We start from the raw sequence: 22,126 nt of genomic DNA, 5'->3' as shown, positions 1-22,126 counted from the left end.
CCCTCCTAGGGGCAGGACCTGGGCACCTCTGCAGCCTGCATCCTCGGGGGACCTGGGAAGGCCCACACTCCCCCCACCACATGCCCCTCCACCCCCACTCCCCACCCCCATCCCTGCTACCGGTGCCTGGCCTCTTTCCTCTTCCAGTGCCTGCTCTGATCTCAGAGGGGGATTGAGGCCGAGGCCCAGGACCATGAATGGCAGCGGGAGGCAGACAGATTCCTGGGCGGAAGTGGGTGGTCCCCCGTAAGTCCCCTCCTTCCGGCCAGGGAGGGCCTGTATGCTGGGAGCCTGGCTGCCAGTCCCAAGGACCAGAGCGGGGACTCAGGGCGCCTCTTCCAGGCTGCCTGTGGCCACCCACCAACTAATTAGCATGCACTTCCTCCCCTCTGAAGGCCATAAAAGCCCCCAGCTCAGCCAGAGCAGAACAGGGGATGGAGAGGCCCCCAGGTGACCAGTTGCAGAGAGGAACTACCTTCTCTGCTGACAAGACAACCTGCTGGCAGAGAGGAGCTGTCCTCCCTGCTGAGAGCTTCGGAGACCTGCAGCAACGTCCAAACCACTTGTCTGTGCAGAGCAGCCGCCCTCTCCAGGGCCTTCTCTCTGCTGAGAGCTGAACACTCCACTAGATGACCTGCATACAGCCAGGAGCTACCCACTGTGGGTTTCCTCTGAGCTGTTGCAACACTCAGTAAATCTCTTCATATTGTTCATCTTCCACTTGTCTGCACACCTCACTCTTCCTGGATCCAGGACAAGAACTCGGGCAAAGGCCCCGCCGGCATGGAGGTTTCCAGACAGAAAAGCAACACCCCAAAGATCCCATCACACCACCAGCTCCAGCTCCATGGCGCTTTATAAAATGCATGGCGACGTCAGAAAGTTACCCTATATGGTCTAAAAGAGGGGAAGCATGAATAATCCACCCCTTGTTTAGCATATCATCAAGGAATAACCATAAAAATGGGCAACCTAAGGAGTAGTCATTCTTGTATCCCTTTGCTTTCTTAATAAACTTGTTTCACTTTACTCTATGGATTCGCCTGGAATTCTTTCTTGCACAAAATCCAAGAGCTCTCTCTTGGGGTCTGGATCAGGACCCTTTTCCCGTAACAAAGGTAGAAGACAGTTTCTATTATCAAAAGGCCTTTATCAAGCTGTGGCTTCATAATAACCAGCCCTCCATGTCAGGAGTTGATGACAGTCACTCAATATTAAATTTTGGTTTGGGGGTCTTTGTGAACTGCAAATTCTCACTGGCTTTTAGAAAAAAAAATTGTAGCCATGACAAAAAGTATTCAATTCCTATCTCTGATATTTTCTGTTCAATAAAACTCCATAGAATTAAAACTTGAAATTCTCTAATTGTGCCTGTGATACACTTAAGCATAGCAGAGCCTCCACTGGTGACGGGACGGTACTCACCATGAGACCTGGCCACACTCAGACCTGTCAAGAGACCTGGCTGGGCTCCTAAGGGTCTATGCACATGAGAATCCAGGAGCTTTGGTGGGTCTGGCTTTCAACAGAAAATTACAAGGCATACTAAAAGGCAAGAATTACACTTTGAAGAGACAGAATAAGCATCCAAATCAATTCAGGTATGGCAGGAATGTTAGAATTATCAGACTGGAAATTCAAAACAACTGTGATAAATACGCTAAGGGATCCAGTGAAAAAACTCAGTAACACGCAAGAATCGATGTGTAATGTAAGCAGAAAGATAGGAGTTCTAGGAAAGAATAAAAATACTACAAATCAGAAACACTGCAACAGAAATGAATACTTTTGATGGACTCATGACTCATGAGCCCATCATCCTGGATAGATGACAAAAGAATTTCTCATCTTGAGGATTTGTCAGTAGAAACTTCCAAAATTGAGAAGTCATAGGAAAAGGACAAAAACAAAAAACAAACAAAACTCCAGAATATCTAAGAACTCTGTGTAACATTAGCATAATGGAAATAAGAAAGAGAGAAAGGAACAGAAGAAATAGTGGCGGCAATAATGACTGAGAATTTCCCTAAATTAATGTCAGATATCAAGGCAGAGATCCAGAAAACTCAGAGGACACTGAGCAGGATTAATGCCAAAAAACCACACCTTAGATAGATCGTATTCAAACTGCAGAAAATGAAAGATAAAGAAAAAAATGTGAAAGAGGCCAGAGGAGAAAAACACCTTATCCACAGAGGAACAAGGATAAGAATTATGTCATAATCTCCTCAGAAACTATGCGAGCAGGAAGAGAGTAGAGTGAAATATCTGATGTGTTGAGAGAAAATAGCCACCAACACAGAGCTCTCTACTCTGCAAAACTGTTCTTCACGAGTGAAGAAGAAAGACAGACTTTCTCAGACAAACAAAAATTGAGTGAATTTACTGCCAACAGACTTGCCTCGCAAGAAATATTACGGGAGGTTCTTCAGAGAGAGGGACTACGCTACAGGTCAGAAACTGGGATCTGTATAAAGAAGAGTATTGGAGAAGGAATAAGTGAAGGAAACTTTTAAACATTGATTTTTCTTATTCTTATTGATCTAACAGAGAACAGTTTCTTCAAAATAATAGCAGCAACAATGCATTTGATTATGCGTGCTTGTGTATACGTAAATGAATACAACGTGTGTGTGTGTGCTTATGGACAAGTGAAATGAATGACAACAATGATACAAGGGACAGGAGGGAAGAATAAGATTTTTTTTGTCGTAAAGTACTTGCACTACCTATGAAGGGATATAGCGTTATTTGAAAGGTGACTTAGATTAGTTGTAAATGTATATTGCAAACTCTAAGGCAACTACTTAAAAAAGCAACAAAAAAAGTATCTTAAGAAAGGAGAGAAAATGGAATAATCTAAAATTATCAATTATGACTTCCAAAGGCAGAAAAAGAATGGAATTCAAAAATAAAAACCAAAAACAAAGGCAGTTGATAGAAAACTGTAATAAATATGGTAGATATTAATCCAACTATATCAATAATTACTTTAAATGTCAATGGTTAAACATATCAACTAGAAGACAGCTTGTCAGGGTACATCAAAAAACAAGACCCAGCTATACATTCTCTACAAGAAACCCATGTTAAATATAAAGACACATATATTAGAAGTAAATGGATGGAGAAAGATATACTGTGCCAACACTAATAGAAAGAAAGCAGGAATAATGATATTAACTTCAGAAAGAGAAGAGTTCAGAGCACGGGAGTTGTTAGGGATTTTGGAGGGGTATTTCATAATGAAAGGGGTCATTTTGCGTGAAAACAATGTGTCAATAAAGGTTTATTGATCGTAACAAATGTAGCACTCTGTAGGGAGATGTTGATAGCGGCTGAGGCTGTATGTTTGTGGAGCCAGGGAGTTGATAGAAACTCTGTACTTTCTGATTAATTTTGCTGTGAACCTATAACTGCTCTATAAAGTCTATTTTTTTTTTTTTAAACAGAGTCTTGCTCTGTTGCCCAGGCTAGAGTACAGTGGTGCAATCTTGGCTCACTGCAACCTCTGCATTCCAGGTTCACGCCATTCTCCTGCCTCAGCCCCCCAAGTAACTGGGACTACAGGTGCCCACTACCACGCCCAACTAATTTTTTGTATTTTTAGTAGAGACGGGGTTTCACCGGGTTAGCCAGGATGGTCTCAATCTCCTGACCTCGAGTTCTGCCTGCCTCGGCCTCCCAAAGTATTAGAATTACAGGTGCCTGGCTTATAAAGTCTATTTTTTTAAAGCGCACATGTCCATGAAATGACATATTTTGTAACAACCAAAGCAACAGAATGGAAATGGAAGCATTTGCATATAATGGAATACTCCATAGCAATGAAAAAGAACAAACCACAGCTGCATGTAACAACATGAGTGTATCTCACACACATAAAAGACACGAGAGAGTACATATTGTGTTGTTCCATTCACATAAAGTTTAAGAACAGGTGAAATGAATCCCTGGTGATAGAAATCAGGATCATGATTACCTTTAGGCGGAAGGAGGTTAGGGTTAGGGGGAAGCATGATAGAATCTTCTGGGGTGCTTTAAATGTTCATCATTTTGTTCCAGATGGTGGTTACACAGGTGGATTCGTATCCAAAAATTCACCAAGCCGTATGCACTGAAGTTTTGTGCACTTTGCTGCACGGCACAGTCTTTCCCTCGGCTTGCTTTCAGCCTGGTTCCCACCTCTGATTTAAAATGAAATCAACAGCCACATCACAAAACAGAATTCACTTGAAAAATATGCTTTATTTTTTAAACTGAAATTCCAATTGTCCATAAGCCACTTTGCCATGAAATACACATGGAGGGTTTCAAATTGTTTACTGGCCAGAGTATCAAGCTATTTAGCACGCCCTTGGGGGAAGAGGTATGTTCTGGTGGAGAATCCGAGAATCATGAGCCTGAATGTATACCAAGGAGGCACCACCAGAAGTGAAAAGACAGGAAGGGACAGAAATTGGAGAGGATGGTTTGGTCCAGGGAAGGCTGTTAGAAATTTCTTTCACCTCACAGTCTTGCAAAAGACCTGGGTCTCAACTTCCAGCAAATCGAGATGGAGAATTTTTTAAAACCATAATTAGGTACTTTTAAGAAATCTTCAGGTTTTGCTTTAGTTATTGGCATAATTTCCTCTATTCTCTGGGTTGCCACAGTAATGAGGATCTGCAAACAAAAAGGCATTCTTCATGGAAACAAGGAGAAAATAAACGGTTCTTGTTTATATCAGCACTGTTTTTTTTCCTCTCTGACTTACTCATTCATGAGTTTCTCCAACTGTCTGAGTCTCTGGGAAAGGGTGTGTTTGCCCATTAATCAAGGAATAGCTATTCTCCCCTTCCTGCACTACTAATCAAGAGAAGCAACGTTTTCAATTTCTGAAAAGTCCATTTTAGATATTCCCTGTATGACTCAGTTGACATGTTCACTGGTGACAGCAATCTCGCTATGACTAACCAGCTTCTACTTTTGACATCTTCTAGTAGAAGAAATGAGTTGCTGTGTAGACATTTCCCTCCAGGTGGTCTTCACCTAGAGTATAACAATTAGCCGAGTCTATAACGGGAAACTTTCTGGCAAAGAGATCAGAATGTTGATGTACTATTGCAGAGTGTATGCTGCCTCCAAGTTCTACCTCTCATAATGTCAGAAGATGATGACTTTCTGTGGCAATAAGGATATTTACCAGGTCTTTATTTGGTGCCCAAGAATAATACTTTTCTTGTGTTTCAGATTTTCAAAAAAATAAGAACATTCCTTCTAAGAAGCTGTTATCCAGCATCAGATCTCTGAATGCAGCTGACTGAAAAGTGGGCTTTTGCATGCAAGGTGGATTCAGTTGAAGGTAAATAGAAAGCTAAACTCCTTCCTGTTACACTGCCATGCATGCCAGGTCTTCTCGTCCTAACTGAACTGAGGCCTCTGCACATCACCCACTGTGGGTTTTGAAGCCCACTGGGATCATCTAGGACCTTGAGCCGGGGTTGGCTGTTATAGGAGCGCTGGTCTATAACTGACAGACATTTCCTCCGTTCCATGTTTCATTTTCTTGTTTAACAGGTAGACCAATTTGCTACTAAGTTGGTTTCTCCAGCCTGGGCTGTGAAAAAGCAGTGTCCTTTGGGAAGCATTTTGCACTTACTGCAATATCCCAGCGATGCCAAGACACAATCTCAGTGAGCTCCACACTTACTCAGGTAAATTCAACTGATTCATGTGCTATGTTAGCTAAACGGAAAAATATTTATTTAACCATTCTGCTTACAAAGATTGTTAGATTTTATACTAAGTCAGAATTTCATCTGCCTCCTTTCTGACATCTGTGTAAAGGTTGGATGCCTATAACATTGACAATAATTTATAATATACTGACCTCTATGAGCTTACAGAGGTATAGTGCTGTGAGCTATTAACATCCTTATTTACTCTGAGAGGATGCAGGATAGTTAGAAACACAGATAATCAGTATTGTAAGGCCAATTGCCTATGTCTTAAGAATAATTACCATTATTTGCCTGGCATTTTATTTGGGTATAGGCGAATGGCATTCTTTATGAAGAGTGTTGTCTTATTGTTAAGTTTAGCTCTGTATCTTTAATGAAGATAATTCCTTAAGATCCTTTTTTCAAAATTCTAAAAGGACCTGTCTTTTACTACAAAAACTTTAATAATTTTTATTTTTTCCAGTGTTTAATTATGAACATTTTCTAACATATAGAAAATTCAGAAGAAAAATACAATGAACACTCATGTCACTTAGACACCTACCATTTAGATTCAACAATTGTTAACATTTTGCCAGATAAGTGGATGTGTGCACTTGTGTGTGTATGTTGTTTGCTTAACCTATTTCAAAATAAGCAGCAGACTTCATGATATTCTCCCCTAAATATTTCAGGGTCATCTCCTAAAAATAGGGCATTCCACTACATGATCACAATACTATTAACACATCCAAGAAAATTAGCAATTATTACAATACTATCTTATACCCAGATCATGTACAAATTTTCTCATTTGTTCCTCAGATATATATTTAAGCAATGTGTTGAATGGCTGGGTTTTGTTTTAAATCCAGATTTATATATCGCATTTTGTTTCTGTATTTCTTTTAATCTCTTTTAATGCAACAGTGTTCTCAGTAGCACCCTCATGCCCCAACACATCTTCTTTTCTTTGGCATTGAATCTTTAAAGCATCCAGGACCGTTGTTTTGTATCATGTCTCAAATATGTTTATTTCTTCATAGTGTCCTATAGCTGGTTCATCTCCTGTGTATTTCTCATAAAAGTTGAGTCCTTTAGTTGCATCTTAAATATTTGATCCTAGTTATAGCCACTTATGTTGGCTTTTATATCCTTGCATGTAAATAAGACTTGACCTTATTCAACAAACTAAAGTCTTTCTGATTTTATAAAATATAAGTGCCTCTAAGTGAGACCTCTCTCCTGTACTTTATGACTTCTAAGTAAATGCATAGCACATATTTACCAGCTGAATCACACCATTCAGATTCAATCTCTCTGGATTCTTGTAAGTCATCCAAAATTTTTCATTTAGAATGTGGTGTACTACACTCAAAATTACTCTTTTCCTGCCAATATGCTGTCTTTTTTTCCTTAGGATTATCTCTTTGGAGATTTTTAATTAAATATATTCTTTTGTACTGAAAGGCAGTTAAAGTCTGAAACTTTAAACAGCTGGTTATCTACTTCTAGGGTAATAAGGTATTTTAGAAAAACCTAGAAATTCATGCAATTTATAAAAATAACTGAATTCTTTAGTGTATCAACTAAGTATGAGGGAAATCTGTACGCTAATTCTAGAGTGTGCAGTGAGTAACATGAAGTAGAATAGTCTCTAGACAAGTGTGAAATTTTTAATTAATCCAAGCTATAAATATCTGAAAAAGTGATGTTTGAGGGTTTCAGAGTGATTGTAAATTAAACTAATTACAAATTACCATTGCTAAGTTGGTCCTTTACATTTTTCTTAAGATAAAATGAAAGCTGAATTTTTATTTGTGACTGATTTGACTATTTCTGTACAATATTTGCTTTAGGGAAACCTTTTAGTGTTTTCAAAATTCACCTTTTAGCTGGATCCAGTGACATGTCTGACAAAATGACAGGCAATTTGGAAAGTAAACATGAAAATATCTGGGGAAGGGCAGTCCAGACTGAAGGAACAGCAAATACAACAAACCTAGAGACAAACCCTTAACCGATACTTAGTAAAAAATAAACTAGACTAGGAAAAATGTCTGAAAAACACTAGACCACCTATGTCCTCACTTGCTACAACTGGAATAGTCCTAAAAATATTCCCATGAATACTACATTTAAGAATAATATTCAAGAAGAATAGTCCTTAAAAATATACTTGTGATAAATTGGGTAAATTTAGCAAATTGTTTTTAGGCAATTTGATGCTTTGCTAAGTTGACTTATAGAGGACTGGTTTTCAATCAATTGATTTCTGGCTAATTTACCTGCAGCTGTGCCTGCTGCAGAATAGACATTTAGTAAATGTTTATTGAAAGAATGATAGGAAAAAGCTTGCATGTGAAACAAAATGTCAAGGATTGTATTGAGTATTGTATCTGAGAAAATAACTTAACTGGAACCTAATTTGGGTTTGTGGCTTATCTGCCTTTCTGATATTTGATCCCATCCAAAAACCATCTGCAGGTTTTTTAACTGCAAAGCCCCGCAAGACCTATCTCTGGGCCAGTTTATCTCCTGGTGCCTTCCTTTCATCTTCAAAGCAGGCCCCAGGAACTCAGCTTTCGTTCCTCTCCAGCAACTCAACCATCCTTTCTATCCCTTCAGATTTTGTTTCATATCACTGCATAATCTCCCTCATTTTGCAATTTCTTCTACATCTGTAGATAAGCGCAGAAACCTAAAAAATTTAAGGATCTGATTCCAGATCTCTGAAAAGAAATAGGATAATGAAGCCAATAGGATAATAGCCAATCTGGTAGAAGTGAGTAAGGTTATAGAATCCTTCCACAATTATCAGGTTATCTGTTCCTTGTCCCTTTTAAGACGGTAAATGGATCTAGGAGGATGAGACTTGTGTGTGTGACTTTTTCTCTCCCCGCTCAGTTGTATGAATTAGTTTTATCTCTTTAGGATTTGCCAAAAAGCAAAGCGGTTATCATTACTGGTTAAACACATTGATACTTATTTATTGTAGCAAACATGAAAGCACTTGTTACAACAGGACTACAACAGTCAGCAGAACTGGGTCCCAGCTGGTGGTGACTCCAGCAAATAGTCAGGGTCCCACCTTGTGCCCACTCTTCCATACCTTTCCTGAACAGTCAGTCATCGGTGTTCTAGGTCTGGTGTGTGTTCCCTGAAAGGCAGCAAAGAAAGAGAGTACAGACTGTAGTGTCCCTGATGAGATCATGTGTGGAGCTCCTAATATCAATTTGGCTTGAATTCAAGGACTGCTTTCCTGTTCCAAGGGCAGGGTGGAGGTACATTCCTAGGACAGGGAATGGCAGATGTCTGAAATATACCTTGCAGACCACTACACTTCGCTGAGGTGTTGCCCTCTGCATTTATCCTGAGGGTGGAGTTCACTAAACCCCTTTCTTCTCACCCCATTTTTAGATACAATCAAGGTAGAATAATAGGTGTTTCCTAAACTCAAATTGGCAGTTTGCAGTTTCTGGGACATCAGCAATGAATGACACCCTTTTAATGGACCCCCCGCCCTCCCTCTTCCCCCGAGGAATGATGAACATAGTTCATGTCCTTACTAATTGTCTGTGGCCCAATCACCATACAGAGTACAATGTGTAACTATCATGAAGACAGTGTTCAAGGGCAAGGCTTCAGTATATGAGGGGCAGCAGAAGCGATGGGGGGAGGAGGAGTGGAAGACCAAGGCTGAGCCATTCCCCAGAGGGATCTTGTTACCACCAGGAATGTTGCCAAGGCAGGGGCTTTTGCAGCTGTGTAAAGAGCAGATTAGGAGCAAGATAGAAGCCTGTTGTTAAAACTGGGGCCCAAGATCAGGGCTGGACAACATCAAGCATCTTTGCTGCCAGAGTACCTAAGTGTTGAGTCACAGCAACTTAATCCCTCCTATTAATACCTGGTTTGATTCTGGGGACTGGAGTGAGGCTGAGTCCCCTATTGGCTGCCAGAATTTCAGCTGCAGGGAGAGACAAACTCCAGGAAATCTACAAGTTAGGCAAGAAGGATACGGGGAAAGAAAGGTCAGTTTCCAGAGAATTAAACAACTGACATCAAAGACGTAAGGGCTGTTCCTGGTAAAGGAATGTTTTGCGTGTAGGAACTGGGCAAGGAGAAAAAGATAGTCCAGTTGCATTCACACTCTCACCTGAGTGACAAGGGAAGGCAAGATAACTAAGTGGAACTTTTTTCATTCTGTTGCTTTCTAAATTTTCGAACTAAGTTTAAAAAACAATGAGACTAAGTCTGAAGGTCACGACAACCTGGCTACTTCAAGCTAGACCCCGTGATCATGAGTGTTTGCTCTCACCTATCAATACCATGCCATTCTGAGATTGCCAGACCAACCTTCTTCCCAGCCCTGGCACCCAAGGCTCTGGCTCAGGTCTTTAATATCTACTTCCCTGCACTGACCTGATGCAGTAGCTGCTGGCCTTCCGGCTTGTCCAATGTCAGCCTAGCTCAAAACTGGGTCTTCATACCAAAAAAGTCCGAAAAAGGTGTTGAACTTGCAAATCTAAAGGCATCAAAGGGCTGCAATATGTTGGAGTGGAAAGAGGAACAGAAATTTAACGAAGTTGCCGGAGAGCAACAAGAAACCAAGAACACGCAGAGCTTAATTTTAGGCTCCAGGGATTTTCCCAGACTTATTTTCACTGTTTCTTAGGACTCCAATTTTCTAAGTCCTTTGTTCTTCAGTCAAATGGAAGTACAAGGAAACGTGAGAACTCTAGATGAGGTCCTTAAGTCATTGCTACTAATTGAATGGCCCTGGCAGCTCAGATCAGCAGGTACTTTGGGAGCATCAGCAATGACCCCTGTGTCCTTGGGACGTCACTCTCCCGCTATAAAGTCTTCAGTGGATCTCTACTGCCTTGGAAGAATTAGACTCTCTGGCCTCACCTTTAAAATCTTCCAGGAACCTTTTCTCTCACTAATCCCCTTCAGGCAGCAAATACTCCAGCAAAACTTAATCACTGGTTTTTCACACTTGACAGGAACTTTTTCCATTTTCTGACTTTTCTCAAAGTTTACTTTGTGTAGAATAATATTTTATCTAACTGACACATCTAAATATAACTGTTCTTCAATGCCAGCTAAAAGCTTCTTTCTTCCAGAATGCCTTCTTTCTGATTACACTAATCTCTGATCACACTTACATTTACTTGACTTATATTACTCAGCATGTTTTTACTATAAAGTAAATCTTGTGTCATCTTCCTCATTTACACTGCACATTCATCAAATACAGATATTATATCTTATCAATGTTTTCAACTGACCTCAGTGCCAGAGAGTTGAACTAATCATATTCCTCAGTTCGTATCACCCAATCATTACAGTTGAAGCAAAATACTTAATTTAGATATTGATTCCTTTTTCATCTCATTCTCTGTTACCATTCCCTCTCCCATTCCCCCCTCTTTCCAGAGGCAAACGCTCTAACGAGTTTGAAGTCTAACATACGTGTATACACACTCTTGCAAAATATAATAATATAGTCCACTGTATCTTATTAGACCTTGTTCTACTTCTTATTTTTTTACTCAGCGCCGTGGGTTTTTGTTTGTTTGTTTTGTTTTGTTTTGTTTTGTTTTATTGAGACAGGGTTTTGCTCTTGTCGCCCAGGCTGGAGTGCAATGTCGCGATCTTGGCTCACTGCAACCTCCGCCTCCCGGGTTCAAGCGATTTTCCTGCCTCAACCTCCCGAGTAGCTGGGATTATAGGCACCCACCACCACGCCTAGCTAATTTTCGTATTTTTAGTAGAGATGGAGTTTCACCATGTTGGCCAGGCTGGTCTCAAACTCCTGACCTCAGGTGATCCACCCGCCTCGGCCTCTCAAAGCGCTGTTTTAAAGATCTATTCATATTGCTCTGTTGACACTTGGTTTGTTACTTCAAGCTGCCAAAAAATACTCAGTATTATGCAGTCTGCACATTTCACTCACCCCTTCCTCCAGGAGCGAACACCAAGATTTCCCCTCATCACTGGAAACACCACAAACAGCACTTCAGTGACTACATAATACATGACTCCTATGTGTGAAAACTTCTTTACAATATATATACCCAGGTAAGGGTTGGCTGGTTAATAAGGTGTATGCATGTTGAAATTGACTAAGTACTGAATTTGACGAGCTGAACCAGTCTGCTCTCACTAGTAGTTCACATAGGTTATTGTTTTCCCACATCCTTGCAAATACTTGGCCTTATCTGATTTTCTAATGCTTGTTTATCTCATGGATATCTAGTTGCAGTTTTTGAATTTGTTTAAATCACTCTTATCTGATTTTCAATACATTTGAGCATTCTTCATACATCCTTTAGCCATTTAGGTTTCCACTTCTGCGAATTGCCTATATATATTCTTTGTCTATTTTTCAATTAGTTTTCCTCTTTATTATTGAATGATTTGCATATGTTTTCTTGTACATCCTAAATACCAGTTAGCACATCGCTTCTCCGCCTTTTGGCTAAGATCAAGTGTGGTATCTGTTCTTATCAGTTTAAATACTACTTAGCACATTGGTTTCAGTTTGGCTGTGGGGTCCTTCATTGAACAATTCTGATGAAGTCAAATTAACAATTCCTTACGTTTTGTTTCTGCTTTTGGTACCTTGCTTAAGAGTTCTTTCCCATACCAGGGTCATAAAGTTAGCCTATAGTTTCTTCTGTAGCTTTATAGTTTTGCCATTCATATTTAGATGTTTAGTATGTATACACATATATACATATATATTTTCACACACATATAAACACACACCCCTCTATATGCATATATATATGTATACAGTATGAGATATAAATCTGTTTTTCCTCAATATGGTAAACTTACTTTCCCATTATCATAAACAGGTTTTTTCTTTCCCCAAGGATTTGTGGTATCATGTTTATGGTATCTAAGACTTCCATCTGAGATCTCCGTTCTGTTCCATTTCTTCATTTACGTTTTTACACCAGTACCATACTATTGTTTGTGTTTTTTAAAAAATTATTATAGCTTTGTTTTAATCTTGAGTGTGGTAGAACAAATTCCTGCCCTTTAGTCTTATTTTTCAAAACTGATTTAACTATTTGTGGATCTTCATTCTTCTATATACATTTTAAAATAGGTAAAGTCCTTAAAAACATCTGGCTACAATTTCAATTGGCATGCTGTAGACTGATGCATCATTTGTCGGTTGGGGGCGTGGATGCTTTTAGAATGTTAGATGATCTTATCTGTAAAGATAAACTATTTCTCCATTTATTTAGAACTTCACGTCTTGTAATAGGTTTTTAAAACTTTAACCATGGAGGTCTTTCACATTCTTTCAAAAGTTTACTGACTTGTTATAGTTGTTTTTATTGCTGTGTATAGCAGCTTATTTCCTAATTATGTTTTCTAGATGGTCTTTACTGCTGCAGAGAAATGTTATTGACTTTTTAAAACTGATCTTGTATACAGCAACTTTGCTGAACTTCCTGATTTGTTTTACCTTCCTGACCTGTTATAATATCTATGTATAATACTGCTCTTTGCCTTTAGAAGATAATTTTGGCCTGAAGTCTTTTGATAGATTTAAGATCAAGATTGGTACTCTGGCCTTTTTTATTGTTTATATTTCTTTTGTATATGTTTTTAGTGCTTTTAATTTCTACCTTTCTATGTCTTTTTGTTGTAAAGTGTAAGAATGTCTTATTCTCACACTTAGCACTTTGTTTTATAATCCAATATGAGTGCCATTTACTATAATTACTGCTATATCAGGATTTATTTTTTCATTTTATACTTCCTTTTACTATGTGGCTTCTTCTTCCTCTTTGTAGTTCATCTTGTGTTCTTCCAAATAAACAAAAATGATTTCTGCTGCTTTGAGTTTTATATTCTAATTTATTCATCTAGCAAGTTATCTCTAAGTTGTCCTTTTTGACTGGGGCTTATTTCACTTAACATAATGTCTTAAAGTTTCATCCATGTTGTAGTATGTATCAGAATTTCATTCTTTTTAAAGGCTGAATAATATTTCATTGGATGTATATACCATATTTTGTTTCTGCATTCATCTATCAATGGATAGTTGAGTTGCTTCCACTTTTGGCTATTGCGATAATGTTGCTATTATTCACAATAGCAACAACATTGCTCTATGTCTGTCTTTCTGTCTTTCAGTATCACACTATTTTGATTACTGTAGCTTTGAAATAAGAAAGTGTATGACTTTCAACTTTGTTATCTTACAAGATTGAGTTGGCTATGTGCAGTCTCTTGAGATTCTGTATAAATTTTAGAATGGATTTTTTATTTCTACAAAAAAGCATTGGAATATCAACAGGGATTTCACTGAATCTGTAGAATGCTTTGGGTAGCAGTGACATCTTAACAATATCAAGTCTTCCAATTCATGAACACAGGTTTTGTTTGCCATTTATTTGTGTCTTCTTTAATATTTTTCAGCAATATTTTGTAGTTTTTAGTGTACAAGTCTTTCTTTCACCTCCTTAGTTGTATTAATTCCTAAGTGGTTTTTGTTGTTATTGTTTGTGGCTGAAGGAGATGCTATTGTAAGTTGAAATATTTTCTTAATTTCCTTTTTGGATTATTCATTGCTAATGTATAGAAAAGCAATGATTTTTGCATGTCAATTTTGTGATTTTGCAGCTTTCCCAAATTAGTTTATTAGCTCTAACAGATTTGTTTGTGTAGAATCTCTAGGGTTTCCTACATGTAAAATGATATCATCTGTGAACAGAGACAATGTTACTCCTTCTTTTCCAATTGCGATGCCTTTAATTTTTCTTTCTTACCTAACTGCACTGACTACAAATTCTAGTACTATGTTAAATAGAAGTGGCAAAACAGCATCCTTGCCTTATTCCTGATCTTATTGGAAAAGCTTTCAGTCTTTCACCATTGAGTATGATGTTTGAGCTGTGTGTTGTTCATACATGGCTTTTATTACGTTGTGGTAATTTCCTTCCAGTCCTAGTTTGTTTGTTTGTTTGTTTTTAAATCATGACAGGGTATTGAACTATGTCAAATGCTTTCTCTGTATCAGTTGAGATGATTGTGTGTTTTTATTTCCTTTACTTGTTAATGTGTTGCATTACACTGATTGATTTTTGTGTATTGAACCATCCTTGTATTCCAGTAATAAATCTCACCTGGTCATGGTGTGTAATCCTTTTAATATACTGTTGAATTGGGCTTGCTAGTATTTTGTTGAGTATTTTGCCTCAATAATCTTAAGCGATATTTAGTTTTCTTTTCTGGTAGCATGTTTCTCTGGCTTTGATATCACGTAATGCTGGACTTACAGACTTAGATAAGAACAGCTCACTCTTCTTCATTTTTTTTTGGAAGAGTTTGAGAAGGATTGGCATTAATCTTTCTTTGAATGTTTGGTAGAATTCACCAGTAAAGACACCTGCTCCAAGGCTTTTCTTTGTTAGAAGGTTTTTGATTATTAATTCAATTGCCTTACTCATTAAAAAGGTCTACTCAGATTTTTATATTTCTTTATAATTTAGTTTTGTTAGGTTGTGTGTTTCTAGGAATTTGTCAGTTTCATCTAGGTTATCTAATTTGTTGGTGTACAATTATTCATGATACTGTCATAATTCTTTTTATTTCTATAAAATCAGCATTTTTTATTTTTATTTCAATCACTTGAGTCATCTCTCTTTTCTTAGCCAATCTAGCTAAAAGTTTGTCAAATTTCTTGAGCTTTTAAAATAACCAACTCTCAGTTTTGTTGATTTCTATATTATTTTTCTATTCTCCATCTCTATTTTAATCTTTGTTTTGTTTTTTTCCCCCTCTTTGCTAGGCTTGGGTTTAGTTTGTACTTGTTTTTCTAGTTCCATAAGGTAGAAAGTTAGAGCACTGATTTGAGACCTTTCTTCTTTTTTAATATAAGCATTTACAGTTATAAGTTTCCTTCTTCACACTACATTCACTGCATCCTGTAAGTTTTAGTATGTTGTTTTTATTTTCATTTGTCTCAAGATATTTTCTAATTTCCCTTGTGATTTATTCTTTGACCCTTTAGTTGTTTAAGAGTTTGTTGTTTACTTTTCACATACTTGTGAATTTTTTTTCTTCTGCTGTTGATTTCTAGTTTCATTCCATTTTGATTGGGAAAGATACACAGTATGATTTCAATATTTTTAAATTTGTTCAGGCTTGTTTTGTGACCTAACACATGGTCTACCCTGGAGAATGTTCCCTGTGCAGTTGAGAAAATATATGTATTCTGCTGTTGTTGGGCATAGTATTCTCTATATGTCTGTTAGTCTAATTGTCTACAGTGTTGCTTGTGTTATTTATTTATTTATTAATTTTCTCTCTACTTGTAATACTCACCATTGAGAGTATGGTATTAAAGTCTCCTACTATTATTGTAGCCAAGATTTCCAAGAGGGTCTTTTTGTTGCAACCTTTCTGAGGTTTTATATGGCTGAGATTATTTCCATTGCACTTTTCATATTTAAATGCCAATCTAGATGAGTGCAAGATTCTAGCTTCAAAGATTTTCTTCTGCAATACTAAAAAAGTATAACTCAGGCTGGGCATGGTAGCTAACGCCTGTAATCCCAGCACTTTGGGAGGCCAAGGCAGGCGGATCACGAGGTCAAGAGATCAAGACCATCCTGGCCAACATGGTGAAACCCCATTTCTACAAAAAACACAAAAATTAGCTGTGATTGGTGGTGCACACCTGTAGTCCCAGCTACTTGGGAGGCTGAGGCAGGAGAATAGCTTGACCCTGGGAGGTGGAGATTGCAGTGAACCGATTGCACCACTGCACTCTAGCCTGGTGACAGAGCGAGACTCCATCTCAAAAAAAAAACCCCAAAAAACTGTAACTCAGTGTTTTGTTTTGTTTTGTGAGACAGAGTCTCGCTCTGTCACCCAGGCTGGAGTGCAGTGGCACAATCTCAGCTCACTGCAACTTCCGCCTCCCAGGGTCAAACGATTCTCCTGCCTCAGCCTCCGGAGTAGCTGGGATTACAGGCACATGCCACCATGCCCAGCTAATTTTTGCATATTTAGTCGAGGTGGGCTTTTACCACTGGTCTTGAACTCCTGACTTCGTGATCTGCCCACCTCAACCTCCCAAAGTGCTGGGATTACAGGCACGTGCCACCATGCTGAGCTAATTTTTGTATATTTAGTAGAGGTGGGCTTTCACCATGCTGGCCAGGCTGGTCTCTAACTCCTGACTTCGTGATCTGCCCACCTCGGCCTCCCAAAGTGCTGGGATTACAGGTGCATGCAACCATGCCCAGCTAATTTTTGTAAATTTGGTAGAGGTGGGCTTTCACCATGTTGGCCAGGCTGGTCTCGAATTCCTGAATTCGTGATCCACCCACCTCATCCTCCCAAAGTGGTGGGATTACAGGCATGAGCCACTGCACCCGACCAACTCAGTTGTCTTTTTGCAGAAGTTTTTGAAGTGTCTAATATGAATATGTTACCTGTTCATTTGTAAGTGATCTGTTTCTTTCTGAAAGCTTTTAGAAATTTGCCTTTGATATTCTTAAATTTTACTATATAATGTGTCTAAGTATGAAAATGATTCCAATAATAGCTGTATTATTTAACTACGTAAGAATTTGTGTACTCTCCATGTTTTAGCCAAAATTTTTGGATGCATTGATTTGACTTTGGGTTTTATGAGGGTAGGAACTATGTTTTTCTGTTTCATAGCTATATCTTCAGTGCCTAGCAGTGTTCTTAGTATATGGTAGATGTACTAAATAAATATTTGTTGAATGAATGAATAACTGAATAGTCACCCAAGTGACTGGCAACTTTTCTAAGATTTTCTAAAATATATTATTTCTTTTGTAATTTGTCTCAATAACTAGGGATTTTTTACAGCAAATAAGACATTTAATAGAATTTAACACTAAACTGAGTTAGTTTCAGTAGATGGTCTACAGGTTATAATAAATCTTTAAAAATACATAGTTAGGAAAAGAACCATGCAAATTACCATTGGCTTATACACTCATATCTGAAATCTGAAAGATACTAGTCTTGGTCAAAAACACGTCAGTATGTATTTATACAGTATAGTATCACTCTGTACTTGTACTTGATTTACAACCTTTTCTTCCCTACTAAACTGTGACCAACTTGGAAAAACCACGTTTTTGAAGGAATAATATAGACAACAAATTTGTACTTTACTCCTTTAGACTAGTGATACGTACCACTATATAATAAGTAAAATACTTAAAAGCAGAAAAGAGTGGTAATTTTAACTTTTTTCCTTCAGGAATATCCTCTTTTATCAATGAATGCTAAGTTAAAACACAAACAAAAGTGGAAGACAGAATGGGGACTTTCTTCATTTAATTCATCTTTGTTATGGTCTTAGGCTTATTTTGCTTAGTGGATTTATTATTTTCTAATGATATTCAACCATGTGTGAACTCCCCCCATCATCTACTTTTCTTAACTATCATCTAAAAATACAGTACAAATGTCCACCTTTAACAGGCATGTAAATTTTCAGGGTGCCACAGACTTAGGAACTGACATAATCTTTCTTTAAGAAAAGTAATAGGGCCAGTGTGGTGGCTCACGCCTGTAATCCCAGCACTTTGGGAGGCCGACGCGGGTGGATCACGAGGTCAGAGATCGAGACCATCCTGGCTAACACGGTGAAACCCCGTCTCTACTAAAAATAACAAAAAATTAGCTGGGCGTGCTGGCGGGCACCTGTAGTCCCAGCTACTCGGGAGGCTGAGGCAGGAGAATCGCTTGAACCCAGGAGGTGGAAGCTGCAATGAGCCAAGATCGCGCCTGTGCAATTGCACTTCAGACAGAGCAAGACTCCATCTCAAAAAAAAAAAAAAAAAGTATTAAAAAGGTTGATAGAAAAAGAAAAGAGATCCTCTTCTGGTTGTGAATATAAAAAGCCCAAGGACAATTCACAGTCATACGAGGCCTTATTGTGACAACACTAGGAAATGTATAAAAAATTTAAGAAAATGGTTTCAACAGTGAAATTATTGCAGGCGTTTAGATATTGAGAACCTATTTGTGAAACTGAGCTATATAAATAATTAATAGTAAGAAAAATAAAGTTCATGTTTTTCTACAGAAATTGAATGAATTATAGAAATTTGAGAAGGTGTTAACAATCTTGAAAATATGAATTCTTTGGGTTTTGCATTTCCACTGTGCAAAAGTGGTGTGGGATATTTCAACCAGTCTGTCAAATAATCTATGCATAAATTGGAGGGAGCAGTTCCCCTGAAAGAGTTGCTTTATATTAAAAAAAAATAGTATCCAGTTTAAAAATAAACTCACTTACCTTTTACATGCTTTTTATGTTTCCCTTAATTCCTCAAGTTAATTTCTTTTTAACCAAACACTGTCAATTCCCAGATCATGCCATTGCATTCTAATTTAGGGCAATGTGATAAAAATGATCCTTATAAATGAAGTATAATATTATATTTGCATTCAGAATCAACTATTCAAGTCTGCATATCTTGTAATGGCCATAGAATTCTCTTTACCCTTGTTTCGTGGTACCTAAGCTGTCAATTACTTTGGGAACATTTTTGAAAAGTAAAACTTTGGTAATAATCTTTACAAAGTATATAGACATGGTTTAAAATTTGAACTTAAAAAATTTAAACCATGTCTATATAGCTTCTCTTTTGAAAAAGTCTGCCTTGCTTGAAGAATTTAAGCAATCAGAATTCAATTCAAGGAAAGTTGCCAAAGATGAGGTGATGCATTCTAAAATAACAGAGAGAAAAGTGATCTTCAGCAGAAATCACATAGAATTTTAGACTTGAAATGGATCCTATAGGTCATGTAATCTGAAGACCACTAGGGAAGTCCATGGTAAGAATAGAAAAAATTTTTCACCCTATGATTTTACATATGATTTAAATATGTAATGCTTCCATGCAGATTTACACAATATTATAAATCTACATTTTGGGGGAGGATTATCTTGATGTCCTTCAAATATAATTCATATTACTTTAGAATCTTTACGGGGTGGAGGAGGTAAGATTCTATTATGAATATGTAATTGATTTTTGGAGCTTATTTGTTGGAAAAATACATTTTTGTATTTTTCTAGATGGGAAAAAGTCTTTCTGTGGAACTTGTATCAGCCAGCTCTCTATGCTACACCACTTTTGGATATGTATGAGGGAAGGATAATAAGGATTAAGTCCAAGTATTATTTGTCAATATTTTATGTGAAATCTTATTCAATTCGTAATTTAACTTTCAAGAATTAGTTTTAGCATTTTAAATTTTATTGTAATTAAGTCTGCATTTGTTGTATTTATTAAAGCAATGTTAATCTATTGATTTACGTTTACATTTTAAACATCCTACCTTTGTTTATTTAAAGCTAACAAAGATGAGTAGCATGTTCTTATACGGACATGCTAGTGTTTTATGCTGATTATTTTTATAATAAGTTAATCACATATAACACAAATCTCATAAATGTTTCATGTTTATATTTTTTGCATTTGTCATTAAATTAAAATCTGACATTAAAAAACAAAAGAATGCCAAAAGGAATGCTCTGAACATAACCATATATGCATCATTGACATGCAAATTTTGACATGTAAACAATACAATACAATCCTATTCATTTAAAGAGTTAGGATAAAAGCATGTCTAGGAAGGCAGCTGCTTTATAAGTAGTCCTACAAGTGGCATAACTATACCACTTCTTTTATCATTCTAGTACTTTACCACTCATTTGATACTTGACAGCTGTGCGGGGATGACTGGAAAATTTGAATGTGTAAAAATAACTTGTTGGATTGGTTTTTACATTTTTTCTAATTTTAAAGTTTTCTAAAAGTTTTGCATTTTACATTTTGCTTTTAATTTACTTTGAATTTAACTTTGTGTATAGGATAAGAAGTTCAACCCTATTTCCCTCCTCTGTGAAAAAAAAGTTCCATCACCATTTATTCCTCTTTTCCTTTTTGATGTTTTATCAAAATTGCCTTGATCATTCTTGGCACTTCACACTTGCATATAAATTTTACAATCCTCTTGTCAAAGTCCAGGGGAAAAAAACCTGCCAGTAATTTGGCAAGGAATTGCACTATGAATGACTTTGGAAAAACTGACATCTTTATTATTTTTTTATACCATGAACATGGTATATCTCTCCTTCCATGTAAGTTTACAATATGGTTTTATTATTGTCTCTATAAGCAACTTGCACACATTTTTAGATAATTATTAGCTATTCTTACATATTATTGGTTGCTACTGTAAAAATACATTTAAAAAATTATACCTTTCTAACTTGTGTAGCTACAGAAATAGTTGATTTTTATAAATTGCACTTGTATCCTCAAACTATGTTGAATTCTCTTATTCTAAAGATTTATTTGCATATTCTCTTGCTTTTTGTGTGAATAATAATATTGTTTGTGAATAGTAGCGGTTTTGAGTCTTCCTTCTCAATATCTGTAATTTACATATAGTATCTTTTATTATTGAAATGGTTAAGATCAATGATGAGTAGAAGTAGTGATAACAGACATCATTGTGTTTATGGTTTTAATCTATTGTCATTAACATTTCATCATTTCTAACATTTCATCTAACATTTCATCGTTAACTATCATGCTTGTTGCAGGTTTCGAATAGATATTCTTTAATAAAGAGTGTCTTTATTCCTTAACTTAATAAGTTAAGGAATTTTCCTTTATTGCTTTTTATTTATTTATTTATTTTTTTGAGACGCAATCTCGCTGTCACCCAGGCTGGAGTGCAGTGGCGCGATCTCAGCTCACTGCAAGCTCCGCCTCCCGGGTTCACGCCATTCTCCTGCCTCAGCCTCCCGAGTAGCTGGGACTACAGGCGCCCGCCACCACGTCCGGCTAATATTTTGTATTTTTAGTAGAGATGGGGTTTCACCGTATTAGCCAGGATGGTCTTGGTCTCCTAACCTCGTGATCCGCCCGCCTCGGCCTCCCAAAGTGCTGGGATTACAGGCGTGAGCCACCACGTCCAGCCCTTTATTGCTTTTTTGCCAATATTTGGTTGGATTTTAGAAAATTTTTTGGTTCATTGAGATGACATAATTTTTCTTCTTTATTTCTTAGAGTGGTAAACGTCACTACTAGATTTTCCACTTTTAAACTATATTTGCATTCCTGAGATAAACCCAACTTGGTCATGATGCATTATTATTATTATTATTATTCTTGCTAGTATTATTCAAAATTAGATTCAGTTGTCCAGTATTTTGTTTAGAATTTTTGTGTATAACTGTAAGTAAAATTTGCTTATGATTTCATGTGTCATGGTGTCCTTATTAAATTTTGCTATCAAGATTTAACCAAGTTTATAAAATAAGTTGGGGGGAGTGTTCCTTTTCTTGTATTCTCCGGAAGAGTTTATGTGATATTTAT

At 37.2% G+C, this 22,126-nt stretch overlaps 1 pseudogene; it reads left to right on the top strand.

Moving 5' to 3' along the window:
- Positions 1–12,166: 12,166 nt before the first annotated feature.
- Positions 12,167–12,376, top strand: LOC123569304 (U2 spliceosomal RNA; annotated as a pseudogene).
- Positions 12,377–22,126: the final 9,750 nt, after the last annotated feature.

Source organism: Macaca fascicularis, chromosome 15 (assembly GCF_037993035.2).
Source record: "Macaca fascicularis isolate 582-1 chromosome 15, T2T-MFA8v1.1".
Lineage (NCBI taxonomy): Eukaryota > Metazoa > Chordata > Mammalia > Primates > Cercopithecidae > Macaca > Macaca fascicularis.
This window is presented reverse-complemented; position numbering and strand designations above follow the sequence as displayed.